Source organism: Hyla sarda, chromosome 3 (genome assembly GCF_029499605.1).
Source record: "Hyla sarda isolate aHylSar1 chromosome 3, aHylSar1.hap1, whole genome shotgun sequence".
In the NCBI taxonomy this organism is placed as follows: domain Eukaryota; kingdom Metazoa; phylum Chordata; class Amphibia; order Anura; family Hylidae; genus Hyla; species Hyla sarda.
In genome coordinates this window covers 117,305,838-117,323,235 of record NC_079191.1, presented here as the reverse complement: position 1 = coordinate 117,323,235, position 17,398 = coordinate 117,305,838, and the positions used below count along the sequence as shown (strand labels likewise).

General features: G+C 43.5%; 1 long non-coding RNA gene across 1 annotated transcript in view; it reads right to left on the bottom strand.

The window, feature by feature from the left end:
* The window catches only part of LOC130360612 (uncharacterized), a 119,992-nt gene extending 102,832 nt beyond the window's left edge, over positions 1-17,160 (bottom strand). The window contains exons 1-2 of the long non-coding RNA XR_008890732.1: positions 17,036-17,160; positions 16,883-16,959 (exon numbers count right to left, since the gene is read on the bottom strand). This is a non-coding gene — a long non-coding RNA (uncharacterized LOC130360612). The remainder of the gene's footprint in view (positions 1-16,882; positions 16,960-17,035) is intronic.
* Positions 17,161-17,398: the final 238 nt, after the last annotated feature.

Genomic DNA, 17,398 nt, shown 5'->3' with positions numbered 1-17,398 from the left:
AGCTGTTGCAAAACTACAACTCCCAGCATGCATTGATAGACCGTACATGCTGGGAGTTGTAGTTTTGCAACAGCTGGAGATATCCCCCCCCCCCCCCCAATGTGAACGTACAGGGTACACTCACATGGGCAGAGGTTTACAGTAAGTATCCGGCTGCAAGTTTGAGCTGCGGCAAATTTTCTGCCGCAGCTCAAACTGCCAGCGAGAAACTACTGTGAACCCCCGCCCGTGTGACTGTACCCTAAAAACACTACACTACACTAACACAAAATAAAAAGTAAAAAACACTACATATACACATGCCCCTACACAGCCCCCCTCCCCTGCCCTCCCCAATAAAAATGAAAAACGTCTGGTACGCCACTGTTTCCAAAACGGAGCCTCCAGCTGTTGCAAAACAACTACTACCAGTATTTCCAGATAGCCACTGACTGTCTAGGCATGCTGGGAGTTTTACAACAGCTGGAGGCCCCCTGTTTGGGAATCACTGGCGTAGAATACCCCTATGTCCACCCTTATGCAAATCCCTAATTTAGGCCTCAAATGTGCATGGTGCTCTCACTTTGGAGCCCTGTAGTATTTCAAGGCAACAGTTTAGGGCCACATATGGGGTATCACCGTACTAGGGAGAAATTGTGTTACAAATTTTGGGGGGTATTTTCTGCTATTACCCTTTTTAAAAATGTAACATTTTTGGGAAAACAAGCATTTTAGGTAAAAAAAAAATGTTTTTTACATATGCAAAAGTCGGGAAACACCTGTGGGGTATAAAGGTTCACATTACCCATTGTTACGTTCCCCGAGGGGTCTAGTTTCCAAAATCGTACGCCATGTGTTTTTTTTTTTTGCTGTTCTGGCACCATAGGGGCTTCCTAAATGCGGCATGCCCCCAGAGCAAAATTTGCTTTCAAAAAGCCAGATGTGACTCCTTCTCTTCTGAGACCTGTAGTGCGCCAGCAAAGCAATTTTCACCCCCATATGGGGTGTTTTCTGAATCATGAGAAATTGGGTTTCAAATTTTGGGGGGTATTTTCTGCTATTACCCTTTTTAAAAATGTAAAATTTTTGGGAAACCAAGCATTTTAGGTAAAAAAAATTTTTTTACATATGCAAAAGTCGTGAATCACCTGTGGGGTATTAAGGTTCACTTTACCCCTTGTTACGTTCCCCGAGGGGTCTAGTTTCCAAAATGGTATGCCATGTGGTTTTTTTTGCTGTCCTGGCACCATAGGGGCTTCCTAAAGAACGCTCTTTTCCTTAAGGTGTAAAATGGCCTGGTGGTTAAGGGGTTAAAAAAGTATTGGAGTAAAACACCAGTCGGTGATTACTTTTGCCTGGACTTTCACAGTATCTAGGCCCTTGACAGATTAACAGCTACAAAATAGTACACTACTTAAATGTGGGTATATGGCATGCACTTATGAGGGCAGATAAATGTGCTAAAGTACGCTTATTTATTTATTTATTTTTTTGCACAACACCAGCAGTACACAACAGTACTGCAGCACAAAAAAGCTGTGTACTAAACACAAAATGTCACTCTTTCAAAGACTATTAGGAATGGACTGCTGGGTATTATACCGTCTACAAACTAGTATAACCAGCGGATGATTTGTTGTGGAACAAAGACACAGAATTGTGCAGAAAAATTATTCCTGCCTCCTCTGCTAAGGTTTATGAAGTTGAGGCAGCTTGTTGAAATGTATGAGGCAACACACAGCTATCTGCCCCTCTCTGTAATACAATGCTGTAGAACGTGACTGGGAGGTTAATGGCTGCAGTAAAAATCCTTTTCAGTGAAGAAAATCACTGCTCTCTGTCCACCAGAACGCTGATGTGACTAGGAGGTGAAATGCTGCTGCAAAAAGCTTCCCACACACAGGCTGTCCATCCTATCTCTTTGCAGTGTAATGAATGAAGTGACTAGCCCAAATATGGCTGCCATTTATAAAGAGCTGTAACATCACAGGTGTGACTGGCTGCTGATAGGCTGCATCCTGCATGTGATTCAGGGTCATCCCGCCTACCCGCCTTCCCGCCTTGCCTTCCTGCCTTCCCAGAGTTCCTTACCCCATGTCCTGACATGTGGATCCGCCATTTTAGATGCCCTGGAGCCTGGACCGCACTAAATGGAGTTTAATTAAGCGATTTGCGCTATAGAATCGCAGCAATATTCGTATTCGTTGCAAATCAAATTTTTCATGAAATTCGTAACAAATTCGGATTTGTCAGCTTCGACTCGTTTGTATGCCTTGTTTGTATTTATGTATCTGTTTGTTAGTTCCCCTATGTTCCTTGTTTGTTTCCCGACTATGTACAGTTCTGGTTGTTTTTTTTACTTCGACGCCCAAGCACTTTAGCGCAAGGAAGGGAGTGGCTTCAAGTTGTCTATCCATCATTTTGGGCGGATGGGTAAGTAGGCTGGGATAGTTGTCTTAGGGACAGCTTAGGGCTCACTTCTCCCTGCCCTTTTTTCTGCAATATTAGAAGCCAGGTATTAATAACCTTAAAGCTCACCTTATAAGCCATACTAGAAATATTATATAGAAAAAGCCAGGGACAGTGTCCTATATGAAGCAAGCAGCTGATGTTACAGTAAATTCTAAAAGATAGGAGTTGTCTGTTCGCAGTCACAAATGTTGTGTAAAAGCAATAACTTACTTTTGCAAAAAATGGGGTAAAATTGTGTTATTCAGTTATACCTTGACTATAGAATGTATTGTACAAAAGAGATGACAACCACAAAGTAATCTTTCCAATACACCAAATTCTATTCAACCTGTGACGCCCAGTAGAGAAAATAACATGACTAAGGTCACAACAGTAATTGTGTTTTCACTGTAGGGGGCTTTCTTTACATTATATATCTCACATGTCTACCTGAAAGTAATGAAAAATTAAAGGGGTACTCTGGTGGAAAACATTTTTTTTTTGTAATCAACTGCAGCTGTATGCTACAGAGGAAATTTCTTTTTAAATTTCTTTTTTTTTGTTGTCTTGTCCACAGTGCTCTCCGATGCTCGTATCAGAAACTGTCCAGAGCAGGAGAAAATCCCCTTTGCAAACCTGTGCTGCTCTGGACAGTTCCTGACACAGACAGAGGTGTCAGCAGAGAGCACTGTGGACAAGAGAAAAAAGAAATTCAAAAAGAAAAGAATTTCTTCTGTAGCATACAGCTGCTAAAAAGTACTGGAAGGGTAAAGAATTTTTAATAGATAGTAATTTACAAATCTGTTTAACTTTCTGGCACCAGTTGATTTAAAAAAAAAATTTCCACCGGAGTACCCCTTTAAGTTGTTGGGGACGGAAGGCGTGCGGTGATCGGAACGAGATGCCTGCTAAAATCATTCAGCAGGCATCCCGTGCCAATGCCCAGGGGAGTCCTGAGACCCCGCCATGTCGGCGATCGCCGCATATTGCCGGTGAATTCACACCGGCGATTTGCGCCGATTCCGGGTCATACGGGTCTCCGCTAACCCAGTGACCCGGAAAATAAGGGGGATCCGAGGTATCCAAGACACCCCCGGTCCTCCTGAAGGGATAGGAGTTAGAAGGCAGGGGTGCCACCCCTCCTATTCCTGCTATTGTTTATCCAGAAGCTACTACCAATAGTAGATCGGGGGGGCGGGGGGGGGGGGTAAAGTTTGGTTCCCCCGCTCTGCCCACCCACTGTTTTCTGGGCAGAGCAGGGGAACCATGGGTGACTGGCGCCGGAGGTCACCTACCCATCGGCGGCGGCAGCAGGCGACGATCGGTGGCAGCGGGCGGCGATGATAGGCGGCTCCCTGGTGCGGAGATGACGTGCAGACTACAGAAGATGGTGAGTTGCCTAGCAACATCTGGAGGGCTACAGTTTGAGACCACTATACAGTGGTCTCTAAACTGTAGCCCTTCAGATGTTGCTAAACTACAACTCCCAGCATGCCTAGACAGCTGTTTCCATACTCAGAAGAGATGGGGTTACACATGGGGGCATGGGGGCATTTCTTCCATTACCCTTTGTAAAAATGGTAAATTTGGGGAAAAAACTGCACTTTAGTGAAAAAATGTATTTTTTTTTTTTGCTATTCTGGCACCATAGGGGCTTCCTAAATGTGACATGCCCCTCAAAAACCATTTCAGAAAAACTCTCTCTCCAAAACCGCTCCTCCCTTCTGAGCCCTGTTCTGCGCTCGCCAAGCACTTCACATACACATATGAGGTATTTCCTTACTCGAGAGAAATTGGGTTACAATTTTTTTTTTTTTTTTTTTTTGGGGGGGGGGGCTTTTTCTCCTATTACCCCTTGTAAAAAATGCAAAAAACTGGGTTTACAAGCGAGTGTAAAAAATGAAGATTTTGATTTTTTTCCTTCACTTTGCTGCTATTCCTGTGAAACACCTAAAGATTACCAAACTTTCTGAATGTCATATTGAATACGTTGAGGAGTGCAATTTTTATAATGGGGTATTTCTAATATGAAGGCCCTTCAAATCCACTTCAAAACTGAACTGGTCCCTGAAAAATTCAGATTTTGAAAATGTTGTGAAAAATTTGAAAATTGCTGCTGAACTTTGAAGCCCTCTGATGTCTTCCAAAAGTAAAAACATGTCAACTTTATGATGCAAACATAAAGTAGACATATTGTATTTGTGAATCAATATATAATTTATTTGGAATGTTTATTTCCCTTACAAGCAGAGATCTTCAAAGTTAGAAAAATGCAACATTTTATATTTTTTCTGCAAATTTTGGTATTTTTCACCAAGAAATGATGCAAGTATCGACGAAAATTTACCACTAACATAAAGTAGAACATGTTACAAAAAGAAGTAAAACCATCCCAGAGTTATTAATGTATAAAGTGAGGAAAAAAACGAAAGTGCAAAAACTGAAAATCCCTGCGTCCTTAAGGGGTTGAAGAGAACATCCAGAGCTTGTTTGTTTTCTATTCTCTTCCCCCTAATCAACAAGCGCCATTACTTACTGGACAGCTACAAGGATTAGCACTTGAGGAAGTCCGCACCTGGCCGGCCTCCGAGAAGGCAACAATGGAACTGATCTTCGAGGGGTTGTACCAGGTATTTGAATCACACTCTTCCTCAGAGGTACGCCTCCGGTTGAACGAGAGGCAACAAAGGCCAGGCGAGACACTAAGAGCATATGCAGTGGCCCTACAAAATGCCCTTGAGGTGGTCCAAAAGTTAGACGGTATAACTCCCGATCAGGGTAATAAGGTCTTAATGGACAGATTCATAGATGGGGCTCACAACAAATGGGACAAAGCCCAGTTAAGAATGCTAGCGGTGCAGAACCCTAATTTTTCGTTTTCTGCCTCTAAACATTTGGCTATCCAAAATATAGAGCCCGGGACAGATGCTGAAGGAGGTATTCCCCTATGTCAGAATCACTGGGTGCGGCAGCCAGCCCCATACCACCACCACAACCGGCTCCCGCACCAGTGGGCTCCCGCACCATACCAACACTCTGCCCTCCTCCACAGCCTCAGAAATTCAGAGTGTCAAACAAAACATTGCCCAATTGACTCAGGCTGTGAAAGAACTTACTAGTCAGGCCGCTCAAGCCAACAGAGACCTGTATCTGCTCATTCTCTCCGTCAAAATGGTCCTTGTCAGGGTCCACCCAACAGGCCTCCAGGTTCTCCAAGACCTTTCTGCACTTATTGTAACAAAACCAGACATTAGAAAATGCAATGTTGGGATTTAAACAGGCTTCCCCCTGAGATCGAGGACCGGCCTTCAGGAGAGCAGATCTCGGGTCCGCAAGCAGAACAACCTAAATCAGGACTCTCGCTATACATCGCCCCATGCCCCTATGTAACTGTCACTATAGATGGTATTCAGCTACAGGCATTAATTGGAACAGGGTCGCAGGTGTCTACCATCTCCAATGGTCTTTCCTACAAATATTGGAATGTTGACTCATTGTGTAAACCCGATGACGTAGATTTCAGGGTAATGGCAGGCAATGGGAAACAAGTCCCCAGGCATAGATACTGGGAGCCCACTATTCAGCTTGGGAACCATGTACTTAGAGGGAAAGGAGTAATTGTTACTGACAAATCTGAAAAGGGGGCAACCAAATTTATATTGGGGATGAACATTATGAGACACTGTTTCACAGATTTTGTCAATTCTTTGCATGCCTCTCTCCCCTAAATGTCCCTTTCAGGCCAGCGGGCTACGCAGCACCATCTCAAAGTCCTTCAGGCGGAGCAGAAGTTTGTTAATCAAAGAAGAGAAGTCTGTAAAGTCCGGATTCAAGATATCAGGTCAGTGATCTTGAAGCCGAATACTGAGATGACTCTATGGTGCCAAGCGTGCCCAGGGGTGAGGAACCAAGACTACCAAGCCCTGATGAAACCCATACAGTCCGAGGATCACCCATTGATTTGAGATGCTAGAAGTCTAGTTATGGTAGTCAACGGGAGAGTCCCAGTTCGCTTGGTCAACTTATCCAGTGTAGCCACCGTTCTGCCGAAGTACACGCAGGTGGCCCAACTATATTTCCTGGAACCTAATGATGTCCTGTCCGCACGTAAGATGGCCCGGCAATGAACTGCCCAAGTAACCCTGGATTCTACAAGAAGCCCTCAGGAACCTTGGTGGACACAGCTTCAGGTGGGAGATCATACTACCCCGCAAGAACAAGTCAAAGGAGTCATCAGTGTAGCAAAGAAATATTAAGATGCCTTTAGGAAACATCCAACAAACATCCATGATTCAACATCAAATTTTGACCAGTGACAAAACACCCATTAACTCCTTAACGACAGTGGACGTGAATGTATGTCATGGTGACATGGTACTTAACGCACCATGACGTACATTTACGCGCCACCATGATCGCGAGCACCGGAGTGGTGCTCGCGTCAGGCGCGGAAGGTCCCGGCTGCTATCGATCACGTGGATGTCAGCCATTAACCCCTCAGATGCTGTGATCAATACAGATCACGGCATCTGATCCGATCATCCAGTATGGCAGCCGGAGGTCCCCTCCCCTGGCTCCGTCTGTCTCCCGGGATCTTCTGCTCTGGTCTGAGATCGAGCAGACCAGAGCAGAAGATCACTGATAATACTGATCAGTGCTATGTCCTATACATAGCACTGAACAGTATTAGCAATCAAATTATTGCTATGAATAGTCCGATATGGGGATATTGAAAATTCCCCTCCCCAATAAAAAAGTAAAACATCATTTTTTCCTATTTTACTCAAACATACTAATTTTGTTAAAATGGTTTGATATTTTTTTTTAAGCGGTAAAATTATAGAAAAGCATATAACATGGTTATAATTTTAATCGTATTGACCCCACAGAATAAAGACAACATGTCATTTTTACCGGAAAGTGTACAGCGTGAAAACAAAACCTTCCAAAATTTGCCAAATTGCGGTTTTCTTTTCAATTTTCCCTTATAAATAATATTTGTTTGGTTGCGCCATACATTTTATGGTAAAATAAGTGATGTAATTACAAAGTACAATTGGTGTTGCAAAAAACAAGCCCTCATATGGATCTATGGATGGAAATATAAGAGAGTTATGATTTTTAGAAGGCGAGGAGGAAAAAACGAAAATGCAAAAATTAAATTGGTCTGGTCCTTAAGGCCAAAATGGCCCTGGTCCTTAACCCCTTAAGGACAATGGACGTACTCCTAGGCCCCCGTTTCCGAGTCCTTAAGGACTGAGGACGTAGGAGTACGTCCTGTCTATTCCCGGCCCCCCGCCGCTAGCCGGAGGGGAGCCGGTGCCCGATGCCTGCTGAAATCGTTCAGCAGGCATCGCGGCATATATCCCAGGGGGGTTAATAATTCCCCCCCATGTCGGCAATGGCCGCAGATCGCTGGACAATTCAGCCCAGCGATCTACGGCGGATTCCGGGTCAATCGGGTCTCCAGTGACCCGGAATTACTGGCTGATCGGGGCAGTCTCTGATGGCTCCGAAGAGCCATAGCCAGCAGGGGTGAGGTGGCACTGGTGCCACCTCACGGCCCCCCTGATTCGTCGGCCGGTTTACTGGCCGACCAATCGGGGCACCTGCTGCGGGTGTCACTCCTGCAACCCGCTCACCCCCCTTTTCCCATTTAAAAAAACTGTGTAAATAAAAATAAAAATAACCATATGTAGTATCGTTGCATGCGGGAATTACCAAATTATAAAAAATATATAGTTAATTAAACCGCACGGTCAATGGCGTACGCGCGAAAAAATTCCAAAGTCCAAAATAGTGCATTTGTGGTCACTTTTTATATCATGAAAAAATGAATAAAAAGTTTTCAACAAGTCCGATCAATACAAAAATTATACCGGTAAAAACTTCAGATCATGGCGCAAAAAATGAGCCCTCATACCGACCCATACGCGGTAAAATAAAAAAGTAATAGGGGTCAGAAGATGACAATTTTAAATGTATAAACTTTCCTGCACGTAGTTATGATTTTTTTCAGAAGTACGACAAAATCAAACCGATATAAGCAGGGTATCATTTTAATCGTATGGACCTACAGAATAAAGATAAGGTGTCATTTTTACCGAAAAATTTACTGCGTAGAAACAGAAGCCCCCAAAAGTTACAAAATGGTGTTTTTTTTCTTTCAATTTTGTCTCACAATGATTTTTTTTCCCGTTTCGCCGTAGATTTTTGGGTAAATGACTGATGTCACTGCAAAGTAGAATTGGTGGTGCAAAAAATAGTTATAAAAAATTATAATTATAAAAAATAATATGGATTTTTAGGTGCAAAATTGAAAGGGTTATGATTTTTTAAAAGTAAGGAGGAAAAAACAAAAGTGCAAAAACGGAAAAACCCCTGGTTCTTAACCCCTTAAGGACAATGGACGTACTCTTACGCCCCCGTTTCCGAGTCCTTAAGGACCGAGGACGTAGGAGTACTTCCTGTCTATTCCCGGCCCCCCGCCGCTAGCCGGAGGGGAGCCGGTGCCCGATGCCTGCTGAAATCGTTCAGCAGGCATCGCGGCATATATCCCAGGGGGGTTAATAATTCCCCCCCATGTCGGCAATGGCCGCAGATCGCTGGACAATTCAGCCCAGCGATCTACGGCGGATTCCGGGTCAATCGGGTCTCCAGTGACCCGGAATTACTGGCTGATCGGGGCAGTCTCTGATGGCTCCGAAGAGCCATAGCCAGCAGGGGTGAGGTGGCACTGGTGCCACCTCATGGCCCCCCTGATTCGTCGGCCGGTTTACTGGCCGACCAATCGGGGCACCTGCTGCGGGTGTCACTCCTGCAACCCGCTCACCCCCCTTTTCCCATTTAAAAAAACTGTGTAAATAAAAATAAAAATAACCATATGTAGTATCGTTGCATGCGGGAATTACCAAATTATAAAAAATATATAGTTAATTAAACCGCACGGTCAATGGCGTACGCGCGAAAAAATTCCAAAGTCCAAAATAGTGCATTTGTGGTCACTTTTTATATCATGAAAAAATGAATAAAAAGTTTTCAACAAGTCCGATCAATACAAAAATTATACCGGTAAAAACTTCAGATCATGGCGCAAAAAATGAGCCCTCATACCGACCCATACGCGGTAAAATAAAAAAGTAATAGGGGTCAGAAGATGACAATTTTAAATGTATAAACTTTCCTGCACGTAGTTATGATTTTTTTCAGAAGTACGACAAAATCAAACCGATATAAGCAGGGTATCATTTTAATCGTATGGACCTACAGAATAAAGATAAGGTGTCATTTTTACCGAAAAATTTACTGCGTAGAAACAGAAGCCCCCAAAAGTTACAAAATGGTGTTTTTTTTCTTTCAATTTTGTCTCACAATGATTTTTTTTCCCGTTTCGCCGTAGATTTTTGGGTAAATGACTGATGTCACTGCAAAGTAGAATTGGTGGTGCAAAAAATAGTTATAAAAAATTATAATTATAAAAAATAATATGGATTTTTAGGTGCAAAATTGAAAGGGTTATGATTTTTTAAAAGTAAGGAGGAAAAAACAAAAGTGCAAAAACGGAAAAACCCCTGGTCCTTAACCCCTTAAGGACAATGGACGTACTCTTACGCCCCCGTTTCCGAGTCCTTAAGGACCGAGGACGTAGGAGTACTTCCTGTCCATTCCCGGCCCCCCGCCGCTAGCAGGAGGGGAGCCGATGCCCGATGCCTGCTGAAATCGTTCAGCAGGCATCGCGGTATATCGCCCAGGGGGGTCATCATGCCCCCCCATGTCGGCGATGGCCGCAGATCGCTGGACAATTCAGTCCAGCGATCTGCGGCGATTCCAGGGCCAATCGGGTCTCCAGTGACCCCGAACAGCCATAGCCAGCAGGGGTGAGGTGGCACGAGGGACTGACCTGCAGCGGAACAGCAGTTATAGGTGATTGACAGCCTCCTGCTGTTGCTTAGCAACAGCTCCCAGCATGCAAAAATGGCATGCTGGGAGCTGTAGTTATGCAACAGCAGGAGGCAGACCACCACAACTCCCAGCATTCCCTTATGGGCATGCTGGGACTTATAGTTTTGCAACAGCTGGAGGCACATTTTTTCTATGGAAAAGTGTACCTTCAGCTGTTGTATAACTACAACTTCCAGCTTGCACAATCAGCTAAAGTGCATGCTGGGAGATGTAGTGGTGCATCTGCTGGTTGCATAACTACAACGCCCAGCATGCCCTTCTGCTGTCCGTACATGCTGGGAGTTGTAGCTTTTGCAACAGCTGAAGGCACACTGGTTGTGAAATACTTAGTTAAGAAGCAAACCAGTGTGTCTCCAGCTGTTGCATAACTACAATCCCCAGCCAAAGTAGTATGCCTCCAGCTGTTGCATAACTACAAGTCCCAGCATGCCCTTCCGCTGTCTGTACATGCTGGGGGTTGTAGCTTTTGCAACAGCTGAAGGCACACTGGTTGCAAAACACTAAGTTTGTTACCAAACTCGGTGTTTCACAACCAGTGTGCCTCCAGCTGTTGCAAAACTACAACTCCCAGCATGCAATGATAGACCGTACATGCTGGGAGTTGTAGTTTTGCAACAGCTGGATGTTTCTCCCCCCCCCCCCCCCCAATGTGAATGTACAGGGTACACTCACATGGGCGGAGGTTTACAGTAAGTATCCGGCTGCAAGTTTGAGCTTCGGCTCAAACACTACATACACACATACCCCTACACAGCCCCCCTCCCCTCCCCAATAAAAGTAAAAAACATCTGGTACACCACTGTTTCCAAAACGGAGCCTCCAGCTGCTGCAAAACAACTACTCCCAGTATTGCCAGATAGCGACTGACTGTCCAGGCATGCTGGGAGTTTTACAACAGCTGGAGGCACCCTGTTTGGGAATCACTGGCGTAGAATACCCCTATGTCCACCCCTATGCAAATCCCTAATTTAGGCCTCAAATGCGCATGGCGCTCTCTCACTTTGGAGCCCTGTCGTATTTCAGGGCAACAGTTTTGGGACACATATAGGGTATCACCGTACTCGGGAGAAATTGTGTTACAAATTTTGGGGGGTATTTTCTGCTATTACCCTTTTTTAAAATGCTAAATTTTTGGAAAACCAAGCATTTTAGGTAAAAAAAATATATATTTTTTTTTACATATGCAAAAGTCGTGAAACACTTGTGGGGTATAAAGGTTCACATTACCCCTTCTTACGTTCCCCGAGGGGTCTATTTTCCAAAATGGTATGCCATGTGTTTTTTTTTTGCTGCCCTGGCACCATAGGGGCTCCTAAATGCGGCATGCCCCCAGAGCAAAATTTGCTTTCAAAAAGCCAAATGTGACTCCTTCTCTTCTGAGACCTGTAGTGCGTCAGCAGAGCACTATTTACCCCCATATGGAGTGTTTTCTGAATCGGGAGAAATTGGGCTTCAAATTTTGGGGGGTATTTTCTGCTATTAGCCTTTTTAAAAATGTAAATTTTTTGGGAAACCAAGCATTTTAGGTGAAAATGTTTTTTTTTTAAATATGCAAAAGTCGTGAATCACCTGTTGGGTATTACGGTTCACTTTACCCCTTGTTATGTTCCCCCGAGGGGTCTAGTTTCCAAAATGGTATGCCATGTGTTTTTTTTTTTTGCTGTCCTGGCACCATAAGGGCTTCCTAAAGGTGACATGCCCCCCAAAAACCATTTGTCGCTCCTTCCCTTCTGAGCCCTCTACAGCGCCCACCGAACAATTAACATATACATATGAAGTATGTGCTTACTCAAGAGAAATCGGGTTTCAAACACAAGTAAAAATTTTCTCCTTTTTACCCCTTGCAAAAATTCAAAAATTGGGTCTACAAGATTATGCGAGTGTAAAAAATGAAGATTTTGAATTTTCTCCTTCACTTTGCTGCTATTCCTGTGAAACACCTAAAGGGTTAAAACACTTACTGAATGTCATTTTGAATACTTTGGGGGGGGGGTGCAGTTTTTATAATGGGGTCATTTTTGGGGTATTTCTAAGATGAAGACCCTTCAAATCCATTTCAAAACTGACTGGTCACTGAAAAATAGTGAAAAATTTCAAAATTGCTGCTGAACTTTGAAGCCCTCTGGTGTCTTCCAAAAGTACAAACATGTCAATTTTATGATGCAAACATAAAGTAGATATATTGTCTATGTGAACCAAAAAAAATATTTTGAATATCCATTTTCCTTACAAGCAGAGAGCTTCAAAGTTAGAAAAATGCTAAATTTTCATTTTTTTCATCAAATTTGGGGATTTTTCACCAAGAAAGGATGCAAGTCACCACAAAATTTTACCACTATGTTAAAGTAGAATATGTCACAAAAAAAAACACTCTCGGAATCAGAATGATAACTAAACGCATTCCAGAGTTATTAATGTTTAAAGTGACAGTGGTCAGATTTGCAAAAAACGCTCTGGTCCTTAAGGTGTAAAATGGCCTGGTCCTTAAGGGGTTAAGGGGTTAAGGAGAGACACAGTCCGGTCACACCGGGTATGTACCAGACCATAAAAAACATGTTAGTCGAGATGAAAGATGCGAACGTGATCCAGGAGAATCAGTGTCCCTGGGCAGCGCCCATAGTTTTTGTCAAGAAGAAGGATGGAACCATCCGCTTCTGTGTCGATTATTAGAAGTTGAATGACATTACTCAAAAAGATGCTTATCCTCTCCCCAGGATTGAGGGGTCACTCACTTCCCTGGGATCCACCGCCTACTTCTCTACCTTGGATATAACCAGTGGAAAACTACAGTGGGAAGTTGCCTGTGGAGTGGACCAAGGAACAAGAAGTGGTATTCCAAGTCCTGAAGCACTTGTTAACAGAACCTCCCATCCTGGCGTATCCAGACTACACTCCGGTTGTATACGGATGTCAGCTTTGAAGGATTGGGGGCCGTCTTATCCCAAGTCCAAGGAGAACAGGAACGGGTAATAGCCTATGCCAGTCGTAATCTGCGAGGGGCCGAGAAGAACGATGCCAACTACAGTTCATTCAATTGAAGCTCCTAGCCCCCGTATGGGCAGTGACAGAGAAGTTTAAGGACTACTTGGCTGCCACCCCGTTCACTGTCTACATGGATAACAATCCACTGGCCCACCTGAACACTGCCAAACTGGGTGCTATTGAACAGCGGTGGGCCTCAAGACTAGCCAATTATGACTTCTCTATCAAGTTCAGAAGTGGCAAGTCCAACGTCAACGCGGACCTATTGTCTCAGATGACTCTTGGCGAAGGACCACCTATCGAAGACGAGTGGGAAGACGTGGAGATGCCCCCATTCGTGGGTCAGAATGCTGCAACTATCCTTGAAGAGGGTGAGTCTAGATCCAAGGGAGTCCAGTAAGACTTATATACCTGGAGGACTCTGCAGGAAGAGAGTCGAGTCATGGGGGATTTGTTGGACTACCTGCTAACAAGAAGGGCACCAACCCGTCTATGCCGGGCTCAAAGTGACTATGAATTAAAGCATCTGTGGCGACAAAGGAAAAGGCTGTTTGTGCACAAAGGACTGTTGTACAGAATCTCTTTGGATCCAGTGTCAGTAAGTCTACAAGTCTATGTTTGCTGTCACTGAAGTTAGTCAAGTCTTGCACATAGTCAAGTCCAATCTAATAAGAGTCAAGTCTAAATTACAAGTCCAAGTCAAGTTAATTACAAGTATTGGTCCAGCAAGCTGTGAGGTCCTCTGGGTACTGGTCACGTCTCTGGGACAATCTGGCAATAGCTGTGAAGATAATTACACCTGTCTACTATTCAGTAGATCCTCAGTTTACCCTCAACTGGTTGTGGACTCTTTATTCACTACTAGCCCGTGGGATAACGGAGAATCCGGGCGTGTGGTGTTCCGGAACCCGAAAACTACACTGGCGTCACAAGCACATAAAGGTTATTACCATCCGACCCCACGGGGTTAATAACATCTGATCCCACCACTCTCTGCAACACCCGCGGCCCTGCCACTACTCACTATAGTGGCACACTACACCAGTATCTAAAGGTGGGTCTTTGACTTCACGTAGTGCTCTAGCTACTATGCTTTGTCTATTTCCCCAAAACTTACTTTTGTCTACCATACTTTTGAGCCCTGCAAAAAAGTATTAATTTGGGTATGCCCATTTAATATGTTGGCATAACTTTTTCTGATGTATATCAGTGACTTAGGATTGATTGGGAGTGGAGTCCGCAGACCAAGATGGCAATATAGTTGTGTAACTTATCTCTGCTAGCAGACTAAATTCACTTATTAAACAGCTCACTGGCTGAGAAGATAGGAAAGATAGATCTAGAAAAATGCTTCAGAAACTTTAAGGTCTATCAAAAGTCAGATAGATATGAAGAAAGTTCTACAAAAGAGAATTTCATGCAGCCCTACGTATCTTGACTAGATGGCACCCACTCCCTGTGTAATATTGACCAGAAAGCTAACTCACACGGACTCAGCAACAATATCATAGTTTTACCTGAAGAAGACGCTCCAACAAGCCACCCAGAAAATCTTGGGCCTTGTTCTTAGAGGGGAACTCTGCCCCTAGACATCTTACGAATAGGGGAGTGGAGTACTGAACTGGAGATCTGGGACCCCCCAAGATCAGTCATCTTATCCCCTATCCCTTGCATAGCGGACAAGATGTCTAGGGGCGAAGTACCTCTTTAAGGATCTCATTGAAATTAAAGCAGATGTGCGACACTTGAGCAACCTGGAAAATATTGTGACTAATAAATTTTGTGATTCTGTCGCTCACAAGCTGCATGCTTAAGAGAAGCTAAAAAAGGTATTCACATAAGCTGCCACCAAAACATCCGGACCAATAGCCTTCCAGAGTCCTTTGCCATGGAAGACCTGCCTTTTTATTAATGGTCAGATGTTCACCATGCTATAAGGAACTAATCAGGTGGCCAACATCAAAATTGGGGGCATTAATCGCCCCATCAAGTCTAAACCTAAGGTGAATGTGCCCCCACACAATGTTATATGCAGCCTCCTTAGTTATGTGGATGCCACAGCTTTTGAATCTCCCCTATCTCTATATATCAAGATGTTGCAGTGACAGATCCTGAAACCCCTGCTGCAGCAGATGCAGGCAAGCAAGCTGCCATATACTTTGCTATACTCATTTGATCTCTCTGTCCTAAAAGATAGCCAACTTATCATCCGCACAATGGAGAATATTCATGCTGCATGGGAAACAATGGGCCTAGAAATGGTGGATGTCCTTTCGTGGTTTCCAATACAGCCTGATCCACATCTACCTAGATCGCTGGTCCATGGTGAGTGCTGCCAAGTTTCCTAAACAGAAGAAGAATGCCCATCAAGCTTCTGCAGTTGGGGCACTTGAGTATTTGTCTCATTAACATTTGTCATGTTTCTCATTCTCTGTAAAACTAATGTTCTGTTCTCTATGAAGCCAGTGGCTCTCTTGATCAATGTTCTTCATTTTAAAAGAGTACTCTGGTGAAAAATTATTTTTTACAAATCAACTCAACTGATGCTAGAAAGTTAAACAGATTTTAAATTACTTCTATTAAAAAAAATGTAATCCTTCAAGTACTTATCAGCTGTTGTATGCTCCAGATAAAGTTGTCAAGTTCTTTTCAGTCTGACCCTAGTGCTCTCTGCTGTCACCTCTGTCCATGTCAGGAACTGTACAGAGTAGAAGCAAATCCCCATAGCAAACCTCTCCTGCACTGGACAGTTCCTAACACGGACAGAGGTGTTAGCAGGGAGCACTGTGGTCGGACTGGAAAGAACAACACAACTTCCTCTGTAGTATACAGAAGCTGATAGGTACTGGAGGGGTTAACATTTTTTAAGAGTAATTTACAAATCTGTTTAACTTTCTAGCACAAGTTGATTAGATTTTTTTTTTTCCACTGGAGTACCCCTTTAAGCCTTCTAAACAGTCTTTACCCGCAAACATGTTGGCAGCACCAAAAATTCTTCATTTGTTGTAGATCCAAAAATGTAATATATGCAATCGTATGTGAATGTATGAGATTTTACATAGGCAGTACAATCAGACCCATGAATATTAGATTCAGAGAACACATGCACTCTATAGTAACAAAAAAAGGTTCACCGCGACTGATAGAACATGTGGTCTCTGAACATGCAGGAAACATCAAAAACATAAAATTCTTAGGCATAGAAAAAGTCAAAATAAAACCAGATCAAGACAATGTGAAAAAATTAAGAGAAATAGAAGCCCGTTGGATACTGAGGACGGGAGCTCAAGACATGAGAGGGTTAAATGATAGAATAGATATGGGAGTCTTTCTCTGAACATCGGTTTAGTTACAAATGGTTCTGTTTTTACTAGCCCGGTTTTAAACAGTTTTTTACCACAGCAGATATGCTATTTTCACTTATATACAACTATGTTATGTTTTATAAGTAATTTTTCTATAAATTTAATATTGGTAAATCTATTTGTAAGATTGAAACTCCGCTCACCTCGGCACGACGTCACAGATGAAGGAGGAGATATATAGTCACGTGCACAGGTGAATGGAGACGATCTGTTGAAGTTCCTGAAAGGAAAGAAACAGCTGTCATCGGTTAACGCACTAGTGTTCGGCATCCCGGTGTGGCGTGGAGCCGCTTTACCTGCATGTCCCAGTAATAAACACGAAGTTACTACAACGTGGTGAGTTGCCTGTACTTTCTTCTTAACTATATGGATTACCAAAAATTCTTAGGCCAAGATTTATCAAACTGTGTGAGAGAAAAAGTAGAGTGCTTTTTCCACAGTAACCAATCACAGCTCAGTTAAAGAACTGTGGTAAAGTGAAACCTGACCTGTGATTGGTTGCTATGGGAAAATCACTCCACCTTTTTCTCTCACACAGTTTGATAAACCTGGGACTTATACTATTGCATTGGAAATCTCCCCATCAAGGCGCAGTAGCTTAAAAAGCTTTACCAAATCTGCAGACGGGAATAGTATACTACCTGGGTAGATTCCCATCC